General features: G+C 36.6%; 1 long non-coding RNA gene across 1 annotated transcript in view; it reads left to right on the top strand.

Annotated features, from left to right (window-relative positions):
• LOC131512686 (uncharacterized) overlaps positions 1–13,981 on the top strand; it is a 274,159-nt gene that overhangs the window by 43,336 nt on the left and 216,842 nt on the right. The window contains exons 2-3 of the long non-coding RNA XR_009262248.1: positions 4,848–4,956; positions 6,272–6,372. This is a non-coding gene — a long non-coding RNA (uncharacterized LOC131512686). The remainder of the gene's footprint in view (positions 1–4,847; positions 4,957–6,271; positions 6,373–13,981) is intronic.

Raw genomic sequence — 13,981 nt, 5'->3', positions numbered from 1 at the left:
TCCCCTCTCTACACACCCATTCTACTGAAACCCATTAAAGTCTCCCTCATTTAACCAGCAAGAATTTGTGGTCTGAAGCCTGTGGATTGGGAGAAGTCAGATGAGCAACTTAGGATAGCAGCACAATCTTCGGGTTTTGGAAGATGGGGATGATAACTAAGAGTTAGACTCTTACATAGAGTAAGACTAGGAGACTGGCTGCTTCAAATGGAAGTGGGTGTTTTATAAGTAATTAGCAAGGAAACATTTAGGTGAGTCAGGGACTGCAGTTAAACTGATCACTAGAATCCAGGAAATAGGAGGTTTTCAGGTTTTCCATATAGGTCAGGTGAGGGGAGTAACCAGAATTTCTCAGTCCATGTGCATAATGGTTTTTGTTTTAATTAACCTTCCTAATAAAACAGACAACATAGCCCATTTATTTCAGAGAGTTCTAAGGTTTCTTGGAGGGAGGACTGTAACATGGATATGACTCCACTCCACTAATTAATGGGGAATACATGAAAGTTTGCAGGAAATATTGTACTATATAGTCAAAACAACTACTTTGTATTCAGTATGAACTTGGTGAAAGATCCTATGCTGGGGGCTATGAAAAGATGACACAGAAAATCTCAGTGACCTCAAGAGAGATTTAAATTTACTAGGGAGACTAAGATGTGTGTAAAAATAACAGTGATGCAAAGCATTTAAATGGGTAAATTAGATTACCATTATAGCCAGAATAAATATTTTTAGTAATAAGGGGGAAAAAAGTTAATGAAATGAAAATTCAGTTGTTCAAGGTTAGGGAAGCAAAACTGATTATTAAGGCATTTCAGCAACATTGTGATTAGTAGGATGATTCAGTTTTGCACCAAGACCAATTTGACCTTACAGAAATTAAAATCTCAGTCTCCTCACAAGACAGAAAATATCAGATGAGAAATGAGCAATTATCAGTCGATGCCCAGTCTGTGACAACTCTAATGTTTACATTAAAAGCGCATCCTCTAATGCAGTGTAGGAGCATTTTGTTAGACAATAATGCTTGGAGGTATTAAAAAACACTTGCTATTTAAAAAAGTTGTGCCTTAGCAGACAGGCATCAAACTATAAATTATGGATACAGGGGCGCCTGGGTGGCGCAGTCGGTTAAGCGTCCGACTTCAGCCAGGTCACGATCTCGCAGTCCGTGAGTTCGAGCCCCGCGTCAGGCTCTGGGCTGATGGCTCGGAGCCTGGAGCCTGTTTCCGATTCTGTGTCTCCCTCTCTCTCTGCCCCTCCCCCGTTCATGCTCTGTCTCTCTCTGTCCCAAAAATAAATAAAAAAACGTTGAAAAAAAAAATTTTAAATTATGGATACAAATGTCTATTGTTTGAAAATCTACTTATTAGTGTAGGGTAAAAACAGAGGCTATTTGTGACATCCTGTCTTTGGTGTATAACTCTCTAATATTTGTTTCTTTTACTACATAGATTGTGTTCATGTATATGTATGTGTGTGTATTTGTATTGTTCAAAAATGATTAAAGAAGAAAATTTAATGATACAAACTTTATTTAACAGTTCATGGGTTAGAAAACGTCCATTTGGAGAACTGCAAAATCAGGCAGAAGGCAGCTTTTATAGGATAAAAAGTAAAGAACAAGGAAGAAAAAGACAAACAATAATCTGATTAGCTGAGGCCACATAGTCAACCTTGTTTTGGGTCAGTAGGAACAAAGAAATATAGACCTCACAGCTGGCTTGGTAGTTTGAGATTGGCTGACTGGATATACTGTGTTTCTGGTCAAGCAAAGCATTTATAGGTACACAAAAGTTATCTAAGTTTCAGTCTGCTGATGTGGCATTCTGGGAATAAGTGGCTCCATCTTGGGTTTAGAAAGGTGTTTCAACAGTATATATACTATAGTAGCTTACTATATGCTGTCTAAAGGAAATCTGTCTAAAAATAATTTTGTGTAAATTCTATAAGTACCAAAAGTCATTTCACCTTTTTCCACCTCTTAGAACACATAGTTTAAGTGTAGTTGTAATCTACAGAATGATTGAATATACAATTTTGATCTCTGGCATTTTATTAGTGTCTTATTCCTGCAAAACAGATTACCACACAGTGGCCTAAAACAACACAAATTTATTATCTCACATTTTGTAGATGGAATTTTTAGTTTCACTGGGTTGAAATGAAGGTTTTGGCTGTGCTCTGTTTCTTTTTGGAGTCTATAGAAAACACTCCATTTCGAATCTCATTGAGGTTGTTGGCAGAATTCAGTTCCATACTGTTTTAGGACTAAAGTCTCTGTTTCCTCATTGTTTGTCAGCCAGGAGTCATTATCTTCTTCTCAAGGCTGCTCACATTTCTTGGTTCAAGGCCCCCTCCCTCCATCCTCAAACTAGTAATGGCTGGTTGAGTCATTCTCTCTTCTGACTCACCTCCCCTCTGCTTCTCCTGCTACATCTCTACTTCCAGCTGAGAAATTACTTTGTTTTTATGTTTCAAGTGATTATATGGGGCCCACCTGGATAATCTAGGATGCTCTCCTTGTTTTAAAGTCAGTTGACTAGTAACCTCCTTCCATCAGCGAATCCCCTTCCTAGCAGTACTTAGATTAGTGTTTGATTGAATAACTAGAGAACAGGAATCTTGCAGGAATCTTTTTTATGATTTTTCCCTCTGCAGTCATTATCATTTATCTGGTGATTTAAAAACTAACTTTAAGGTAAAATTTACATATCACCACTTAATTCATTGTGCTGATACACGGAAAAAACAACTTCCACATAAACTGATTATGAGTATCGTTTTCCCATGAAGAACTAATCATTCCTGAGATTTATCAGTATTTGAAAATCATGGTTTTTATGAGTAGTGAAATCCCATTTGGACCTATGTACTTGTAAGAAAATAATATATGTAAATAATATATATTCCACCTCATGAAAATAGTATTTAAGCAAGCAATATAAAGTCCTTCTTGTTTGTTCACTCCACTATTTTGACTAACACATACACCAACTTTAAGGTTTGTCCAGTTTGAGGAAGTCCTAAGACTTCAGTATGTAAGTAACTTTCACTGTACTTATTGATTTTACCTAAATTCTGTATGCTAAACCTCGAAATGTTAAATGATTTGTCCAAGGTCAAATGACTGCTTATTTAGAATTCAGCTTTTGTATTTACTTATGTGTCAAAATATTTATTGGTGTAGGTCACTTTTTACTAAACATAGAAAATATGATTTTTCCTTTGGTACTTACCCACTCACAGAATTTTTTAAAAAATATTATCTTTTAAAAGCTTTTTAAAAAGTTTTCTAATATTATTATCCTATTTGTTTATAGTTACCTCTTTCTCTGACTTGGATAATGTTCAAGGTTAATTGTATATATATATTTTTTTCCGTTATGAAGTTTACTAAAATGTTCAGCTCTGAACCAGACTAAATTTGACAATGATTCATCAATAACTCTATGAGCACCCTTGTGGCCAGTTATGTAATCTGCTAACATGATACATACCCCTTTAACATTTTACTTTAGCTATTCATGAGTTTAACAAGACCAAAAAAATGAGTCTTGTTAATGCAAAGATTGATCAAATACTCTTTTTTTCCTGAAATTCTAAACTTATTTAAAAACTTACTATAAAGTGATGCATGAGCGGTTCTATGTAACTATACTTGTAATGCTTATCTGCATCTTAAAAAAAATAATTATGGGGGTATCTGGGTCGCTCAATCGGTTAAACCTTCGGCTTCGGCTCAGGTCACGATCTCACAGTTCTTGTGTTAGAGCCTCATGTCGGGCTGTGTGCCGACAGCTCAGAGCCTGGAGCCTGCTTCAGATTCTGTGTCTCCCTCTCTCTCTGCCCCTCCTCTGCTCACACCCTGTCTCTCTCTTTTTCAAAAATAAGGAAACATTAAAATAATTATGTGATCATGATCATCTCAATATTTTAGACACTTTTAGCTCTTGTATAACACTTGCTTATTTTAGATGTTACAAATTTATGTATTCAATTGTTTATAATCTTAATTTTTAAAGAATAAAATCGTGTTACTTCACATCCTTTTCTAGTTCACTCATTCATTTATCTGGTATTTACTGGGGAGCTATATTGTACTCTAAATACTGGGGCCACATGATAAAAAAGATTAAATTCCTGCCTTTGTGGCCTTTAATGGCCTTCTAATGGGGAGATAAATATGAAACAGAGTTTCAGTTTTAGAGTGTTTAGGTGATGTAAACAAAATAAAGCAGAGTGAGTAAACCCCAAGAGAACAAAGGGGAAGGTGTGTGGTTTAAATATGGTGGCTGGGGGTGGAGTGGGGCAGGAGACTGTGTGGTATGGATACGTGAGCCAGGGAAGATCTTTATGGGCAGAAGCTTAGCAGGTGAAAGTCCTGAAGTGGAAATGAGCTTGCAGGCTCGAAGCAACAAGCAGTCTGAGTTGCTGGGACAGGGAAACTGATAGAATGCTAGGAGATGAGCAGGCCAGCCCCTTAAGTTTCAGGATCAGGTTCGAGTCAAAATGAAGGTTAAAAATCTTATGTCTATGAATTTAACAGTTACAAATCAAACTATACTCATGGCCTGGCCAGCATTTCTACTTCTTGACCTTGAAGTTAAAGGGACATGTTCTTGCTTCTTTGGCCAGGCTGGCATCTACAAGCCTGACTGAGAACATTGATCTGTTGAGGCTGTGTAGGGGAGAAGCTGGGCTTGCATGCATGCAAGACTCCTAATGATGATGAGATCTACCTGAACCCACTAGAGAGCTTGACCTGGTTCAACTGCCCCAGAGAGCTGAACTGTGGCAGGTGTTCCTCCTCAGACCTAATTTTGCTAACTCACGATTTCCAGCCTTCCAGCCTTTAAAATGCCTTCCAAAAGTATCCCATCATAGAGAAGACAGCATGGCTACCCAGGAGATACGGCCTCTTGGAGAACTTGGGAGACCCCAACTTTAAAGGTAGGCTTCCTTTTTCTCAATTGTACACTCTCACTTGCCATGTCTTTTCCTCTAATTCCTGTTTAATAGTTACTGAACTTTTAGAAAATGTTTTAAAGAAAAAAAACAACTTGTGTTTAAGTTTGTGAAATCTATCACTTGCTGATGATGTGCAGGAGGGTCCAAGGGCAGTATTCAAAGTGAGGGTTGAGAGTTCCTCAGGGTCATACCTTGTAGCAGTTTTAAAGATGCTTAAGAAACTTTTGACACTCATCTCTATGTGTTGGGAAGTGTTTTGGAGGGTTAAATCTAGACTTAGATTGAAAGTGAATCCTCTAGCTCCTCCAACCAAAGTGTTTTTTCCCATAATGATTTGGTATATTGCACACTTTCTCTCTAGCAATCTCTACTTTATTCATAGTGAATTGTTACATTATAGGCTGTAGACCCCTCTAAAGTGGTCCTTCGTCAATGGGACTACTGAGGCACATGTTGTGATATTTTATAATTTGTAGATACATGTTTTTAAAACTTTGAAACAAGGGGTGCCTGGGTAGTTCAGTTGGTTAAATGTCTGACTTTGGCTCAGGTCATGATCTCACAGTTCATGAGTTTGAGCCCCGTGTCGGTCTTGCTGCTGTCAGCATATCAGTACAGAGCCCATTTGGATCCTCTCTCCCCCTCTCTCTCTCTGCCTTTCCCCAACTGGTTCTCTCTCAGTCTCTGAAAATAAATAAACTTAAAAAAATAAAAAGAAAACTTTGAAACAATATCAAAATTATGTAAATGTTAAAAATCTAGTAGGCATAAAATCCTTATTTTCTGCCAGCCGTTTGAGATTAGGTAGTCAAAATCAATTTCTATCAGTTCCAAATATTTTCTACAAATAAGAATATTGTCTTATGTAATTGCACAATAGCCATCACAGGAAATTAACATTAACACAGTACCATTTTTCTGCTAAAGCAAAATACATGAAATCGAGATTATGGAGGGGTTTCAGTTGTTTATAAGGATACAGATCATTGATTCCCCATTGGAGTGAATGGCTGAAGTACAGGAGAGTATGAGACTTGAAGGAGAGACATGAAGGACAAGCCATAGTATGTAAAGGATTGTCTACACCAGTAATGAAACCACTTAGGTAATAGAGCTAAACTCATGGAAAAATAAAAAAATGATTCAGGGGTTAAGCAGATTAAAGGGAAATTGTAGATTGGTTGGTAACCTAATGTGATAATGTAAGATTGAAAGTTGAATTTGTTGTTAAAGAAAAAGGAACGTTCTGAAGTCTACTAAGGGCCATCATGGAGAACTGTGTTATCTTCACTCCCAGAGGCGCAGAGTTATGGGGAGAAGATCCAGCACTGTTTGACTGGACCAGCGGGAAAGCAGGCCTGTAGATGAGAGTCGGGAGTATCTTGAACAAAAATGGAAGTAAAATGATTATTTCTTCTTTTGAATTATCTTAAATTACTGCAATCTGAGTTATGTGTTTAATCTGTTTTATTCAGATTTTTTTGTCCCTTGTATTGAGAGGTTTTTGGGATATCTGATTTCTTCATTTTCAGGAGTCTTCTAAACTTCTTACTCTGTAGACAAACAGAAGGTGGAGGGAGGAGAGGAGAAAAAGCTACAGAATCAGAGCTGAACTAAGTGAATTTTATTCAAAGCTTTTAAAATCACTATGTATTTCAGACATGAAGTCACCTTGATGTTTTTTTTTCCCTTACTTTAACTCCAGATTGTTGATTTGAGTCCTGTATTTCATATCTTAAAAGTAGTCTACTGCTCTCTAGTGCTCCCCTGCCACCACGCTAGCCTAAGGAGCATCCTCATTTACATCTGAGGATGCTCTTCCTGAATCCAGTTTTAACAGCTTCAATTTATTTTCCACATATTAGCCAGCTTAATAAAAAAATATTAAAATATGTCACTTCTTAGAATCAAACCCTTCAACTGTCTCCCACTCTCTTCAGGATAAAGTCTACCATGGACAGCAGCAAATTATTACATGAAATGTCTGCCCACTTCAATATCCTCTCTCCATTGCCTGCAACAATTCAGCCACATGGATTTCCTGTCAGCTTTTAATATATTCCAAGCTCAGTACTACAAAAATTATCACACATTCTACTTCTCTCTCCAACACAGATACAGATCATATAAAATATACCTACATACATAAATACATACATAAATACATACCTATTCTCATACTATTCATAGCTAATTTCTTCACATACTCCTGGATACCTTCTTAAAGTCCCAGTCTTTGAGAGGCCTTTCCTTATTATTTTCTTTAATTGATACTCAGTTATTCTCCCTCTCTGCATGCAGTGTGTTGTCTTCATAACCTGTGTCTCACACCTATATTTGTTAGGTGACTTTATTTATTTATTTTTTTATTGGTCTATCTCCCATAGAGGAGTAAGCTGGAAAAAGGCAGAATTCATATATGTTTCATTAACAAATGCCTGGTGTTACATAATTAGTGCTTAATAAATAGTTAATGATGGAGTGAATTCAGTCACCTGGGTAGAAGGTGATTAGGTAGTAAAAGATAATTTGAAAATTAGCTAATATTAGGCATAATGGAAGCAAAAAAAAAAAGGACTATTTAAGACTTGGTTACTTCTATAAATGGAGAAGAAATAAATACATATTCATTTACCTACTTACTAAATTTGTAACATTTATTAAACCCTTCTTGACAATTAAAAATCATGTTAGTGAGTAAATTGTGAGTTTGTTAGTATCTCACAAAAACTTTGAGGGTTTGAGCCCTCCAAATTAAAATATTTACCAGAAATTAATCCAGATTTATCATTTTTGAGATTTGAAGTTTGAAGTCTATAAATGGATAAACTTAGTGATACTAACATGCCATCAGAGAAGGATAAAATCTTATGGATGACTAAGTCATTAGCCAGAAGACTCCATCAAGCAAATTGGGTTAGGATATTCTATACATACATGGTTGCATGTATACCTAGAAACACAGTGTATCCATTATGATTGATTTACCAGAGCCCACCTTTGTTCTTTTAAACTTCAGAAGAAAATAAATTATTGCAAGGCTATTGAATGACTAGCATAAAGGATGAGAAATCTGGAGAATCCAGCTTAGAAAACTGAAAATAATTGAATGAGACTAAGACCTTGAGAGCAAGCCAAGGTAATGGAGCAGGATATCAGGCTGTCCCCATTGGTAAACCTGTTCCTGGACACTAACCTCCTGCAGCACTCTGACATTAGCCTCTAGTTCCAATCCCTTGGGAACATCTCTTTTGCAAGATTTAGTGTCTCAGGCTAGTTCTTTTTTGCAAGGCCTACTTGCCTCCCTTCTAACTATTTAGGTGAAAGAATAGGGTTCTTGACTCTGACCAAGGTGAGAACACAAAGAGTGCTTTCTTCCCAAACACAGAGTGTGTAGGCACTGGTAATGATAATGTTTAAGTGACAATTGTTCATTGCACAGATTATATGTCTACATTTTTCCATCAGTAAATTTATAATGACTGAGTAATTTATATGTATTGGAACTGAGTAGTTTCATGTGAGTGTGGAAATTATGTAGACATTATTTACTGGGCAGGAGTTCTCACCATTGTGTTTCCAATACTGCAGCTGTCAATATACCCAATCCTTAGGCTCATATTGATTTCGCCTTATCGGCACCCAGAATGAAATCTCTGTGAATCTTCTGCTTTACTTTCTTCTGTAAACACTGAGAGTGGTTATGACCTACCTAACTATAAAAATTCTCTAATTGATGAAGGTCACTAGTTGATTATCCAGTCATAATTCCTAATAGTTCCTAGTATAGAAGAGCAAAGGCCCTGTAGAAATAATGGCCTAAGTTGGACACATGGGTCTATCTTTTATGAGAGCCAAATGGATAGGAAAGATTATAATAGCACCTAAACATCTGTCAAAACTAACTGTATCAGTGCTCTGTGAACCAACCATGTTTTAGTGATAGAATATTACCTCTTTAGAGACATAATTCTGGGCTATAAGGTCAAACATTTACTTTTTAAAAGAGCACCTAAGTATAAAAATTATACAATGCCCTATAGCATTTTAGGATGTTAACAAGTAGAACCATATCCCCTTTAAATATAAAAATAAATGGAACAGGTATGACTCAAAAGGCATTTACCATGTGTTACTTTTCTGTACATGAAAGAAGTTAAAATTTTCATGAGACTTAGAGTTTGCAAATATTGCTTCTTAATAAAGCATAACCATTATTTGTTCAGGTCTGAATGAACCACATAATAGGCATAAATCAGATAAATGCTCTTTTACCCTGGAGCCCTCTTTAGGGGATATCTATCGATGGAGATATGTGACAATGGACACACTCCAGTAGCTCATGAATCTTAGCTGCTAAATATAGTAGGCAACAGTCAAAGATCAATGAAAAGATTAATGGTTTTAATTACCCCTATGTAACCAGTTGTGGGTAAAATTTTACTTGCTACTTTCACTGAGGGTAGCACACCACAGTCAACTTTCCAGTAAAGCCAATTTGACTTTCTGCTTGGTAAATTGCTCGTTGACAATCCTGTAATGAGTCTGCTCTGTGTGTGACTGAATACTGAGCATGCTTCTGCTTTCTAAAAACAGGGAGAAAAGGCCATAAAACTGATGAATGACACACAAACAATTTCCTTGTGAAAAATATTAGGAAATAAGACAATTTCCAGGCAATAGTTTCCCTGCTTGAGCTGTATGGAGCAAGCAAAAGAGTACCAAATGAATGTTGTATTTATGGAGCTGCATGAACAATCCTAATAAATACTGACAAACATCTTCTGAAGATACATGGGGTAACTGACAAATTATCTTTTTGACAAAAGGAAAAAGACCATTTTAGTCTATATGATTTGCTTAGGATTATTGATTATTAGAGAGAACTATATCCTAGCCCATGTATGAATTTATAAATCCACATTTAAGAATAAGTGGAGGTCTGAAAGGTTTCTAGCAGTTCCTGTTAAATTATGTGCCATATGCCATCAGTTTCATCTCAATTTCTAAGTTAGTACTTCTATACAAGGAATCAAGATACTGCATCAAAATATTAGCTATCCATCAAAGGAAAAGGAGTAGAACCGTAGGTTAAAACATTTTGTTTGTTATTACTTCCATTTTAGTTTTGTGGTGCAAAGGATGGATGTTGCTAAAGTATTAAAAAAATAATCTTTGGGGCACCTGGGTGGTTCAGTTGGTTAAACGACCGACTTTGGGTCAGGTCATGATCTTGTGGTGAGTTTGAGCCCCGCATCGGTCTGTGTGCTGACAGCTCGGAGCTTGGAGCCCACTTCGGATTCTGTCTGTCCCTCTCTCTGCTCCTCCCCTACTCACACTGCCCCTCTCTCAGAAATAAATATTAAAAAAAAAGTAATCTTAAAATTATTCACCTTCCCACACTGGTCTGACTGTATAATTTTTAGCTGTTAATGCTCAGTTAAAATTATTAGAATGTTCTCAGTATAACACTAAATTAGGTGGTGACTGTCAAATGTTAAGCTATTTAATGCAAATGCTCAGGAATGTCTGCTGGCTGGGTGTATGCATTCAGAGGATTGCTCAAGCAAAGAGCAATGAAGGGCAGGGAATACTACTAGGCACGTGCATTAGCATGATTTTTTTTAAAAATATCCAGTCTTAAAGGAAAATATAGACCTTTCACAGAGCAATTCAGTTTTTTCCAAACTTAACTATCTTGGTTTATTTGCTCAATAAACCTGTCTACAGCATGAGACACATGTGAATACTGACCACCCTAAAACGGTTCTTTATTTCTGAGGACAATGAAACAAGTACCTGGAGTGTTACCATCTCTGAAAACAAATGTTTATATGGAGTTTGGGGTGTAAGAGTTTACTAGAGTGCAGCTCTCAGGAGGGGAGAAGGATTAGCCAGAGGAAGAAGTCAAATTGTAATACAAGCCCAATAAAACTCAGTAAAACTGGTGGGAAGATTGGGAACAAGTATTTTCTGTCAGTTATTTGACCTTTCCACCTTGATGATACTCTTCACCAAATGTGTGCTGCCTGGGGAAGTACATGACCTTCGGCTACCTCTGAAACTAAGGCAAACCTTAAAATACTTAACAGCTGACAGTAGTTTTCTGGCTAGACTTTTTACAGTTGGATAGAAGATCCTTACTTGAATGAGGATCTGGGAGTCACATCTTTGTCACAACCCACTCCATGTGCTGCCCAGATGGGACAGAGTAGTTAGTCCTCACTGCTGCAGCTGGTTTGGGCTCTACGGGTGATTGTCTTGAGTCCTTCCCCACTTTGCATTCTAGACTCCTCATCCTCTCAGCTACGGCCTCTGCATGGCTCAGTGCCTTACTCGCTGATTTGAGATCTTCTCTCGACTGATACAGACTCCTGGTCACCATGCCTTTCTCAGGCTGGTTTGCTCTGCCTGTTATTCAGAGTCACAGTAGTCAAGAGAACCAAAAACTGCTCCTACATACTCTTCCCACTTTTATTGTGTAAGAGCCGCCCTGTCTTTGGCTGGTAATCAAGGTCAACCAGTCTACAGAAGTTATCCTCTTTGTCTCTTGGTCTCTGAAAACCAAAAATGCCTACACAGCAACAATGGCTTTATTGTAATGGTTACTTGCTGTGTCCCTCTGGAGGACCAGGGCCTTTGACCCCTGAGCCCAGAGTTGTGAGAACCTGAGGCTTAAAGTCCCATAGGGAAATACTGGGAGTGCTAAGTGCAGCAACTCCTGCTTCACTGCTTGGATTCCTGACCCATGTGGTCTTCCTATTGGGAACCTAGTGCCACCTAAAGGACTTTGAGTCCATGAGTATACAGCATCCTAGAGAAGAGTACCCCTTATGCTGTCTTTATGCTGACTCTATAGCTGTGTTGTCAATAGGACAGTTCACTACCCTATCCATTTCTGTACAGCTTCTGCGTGGTACAGTGTGTGATGTGATGGAACCTGTGTTCATGGGCCTTCTCCAAGACTTCCTTTTGCTGTGAAGTGTGTCCCTGGTCTCTTTGATGTTCTGTGGGGTTCTAGAACATTGAAACAAACATGCTATAAGCTGCTGTAAAACAATACTGAGGCCTTCTATGCAGTAAAGGCAAACCCCTACCTGGATTACATGTTTATTTCTGTCACAGCAACTGACGGGCCTTGCAGGATGGGAGCATCCTGAGCTCCATTTAGCATGATTTGATGAGTTGGTCTTATCAAGAAATAGTGTATAGGTAGGTAATAGTAATTTTTGGTACTAAAAAGTCTATGAGAAGTCAAAATTAACATGTGTTTCAGTCCCTGTAGTATTAACAAAAGAATTATGATTTCAGACTTTTTTTTTTGAATGCATGTTAATATTTATTGGAACTGCTGAAAGAAAACTGAAGTATCAGTTTTCCAAATGGATTGTAAAAATTGGAATAACAAGAGAAGGTAAAATGACACACAAAAGGAGATAAAAGGGACTAATGACATGGGTAAAATAAATACAAGATAAGGTAATGGAAATAATCACAAATATAGCAACTGTAATCTATGTAAATGGAATAGTACCTTCAGTAAAAAGTAAAAAAAATGGTAGACTAGGTGAGAACACACAAACGTGCAATGAAACTTGGTACTATTTACAAAACACAAAACCAGGGTCTTGGAAATCTTGAAAGGGAAGAAATGGTAGACTGTACTTCATAGGGATATTAAAAGAAGGCCTAGATAACTATTATAAATTAGACTTTAAGAAAACATTAAGCAAAAAATATTTCCTAAGAAATATGTACAATTTTTAACATGTATGTATCCATCAAATACTTACAAAATCATGAATGAAATATGGAACTAGACTTTTATAATGGAGGAAATCAGCAATACCATGTAAGTTGAAATTAATTTTCTTTCAAACTGAGATAGTTATGCTGAGCATGTAAACAAAACTATTAGGGAATACAATTAGGCACAAATGTGGAAATAAAAATATTCAATCTATAAAACCAAAAGTGTAATAAGTGTTCATAAGGGAAATATTTTTAAATGATTAATCCAGATTCTTTGAAATTTAGAAAACCTATTGAATGAACCACTTAAAGAACTATGAAATTTGTTTAAAAAATTCTCTAAAATGAATAACAATGGAAATATCACCTATTACAATTTTATGCTAATGTTAGAAAAGATGAGAAAAAAAGTGACAATTTGCGAGCTAAACATTGAATTAAATAGTTACAAGTAGAGTCATAAAATAATCCTAACTGCTGTCTTACATATGCATGAATAAATATGAAAGTTAATGAGAAATAAAAGTATATATTACAAAAAAAAAAAAAACCCTACAAAGCTAAAGTTGGTTCTGAAACTAATACAATCGAAAACCTTGAGAATATTTTATAAAAAGAGAAATGTCAGAAATAAGATTGAGAGGTTGACATAAATATATGCATATGTGTATTTAATAGAGATTATGCAGTTAGTAATTATTAAAAATAATAGTTTAAATTTTAAATTTAGATTAAATTATTTCTTAAAATCTACTCACCCTTTCCTCAAAGAATAGAAAATCTCAATAGAAATATAACCATTAAACTATTGAACTGGTAGGTAAAATATTTTTCCCCAAAATATTTTAAAATAATACCAGACCCAGACAAAACTTGGTAGATCTAATTTTAAACTTAATATGATTTTTCTAAATAATGGAGAAAAAGGAACTCTCCCAAGTTTTGTGGCTAACATAGGCTTAATATCAAAACTGACAAAGAGGGGGCGCCTGGGTGGCTCAGTCGGTTAAGCGTCCGACTTCGGCTCAGGTCACGATCTCGCAGTCCGTGAGTTCGAGCCCCGCGTCGGGCTCTGTGCTGACAGCTCAGAGCCTGGAGCCTGTTTCAGATTCTGTGTCTCCCTCTCTCTCTGACCCTCCCCCGTTCATGCTCTGTCTCTCTCTGTCTCAAAAATAAATAAACGTTAAAAAAAAAAAAAATCAAAACTGACAAAGAGAATATGAAGCAGAAATATTTCAGGTTAATCTCCTGGAGT

Source organism: Neofelis nebulosa, chromosome 5 (assembly GCF_028018385.1).
Source record: "Neofelis nebulosa isolate mNeoNeb1 chromosome 5, mNeoNeb1.pri, whole genome shotgun sequence".
Classification (NCBI taxonomy): Eukaryota; Metazoa; Chordata; class Mammalia; order Carnivora; family Felidae; genus Neofelis; species Neofelis nebulosa.
The sequence above is the reverse complement of the archived record's forward strand: the minus strand, read 5'-3'. Positions and strand labels throughout refer to the sequence as shown.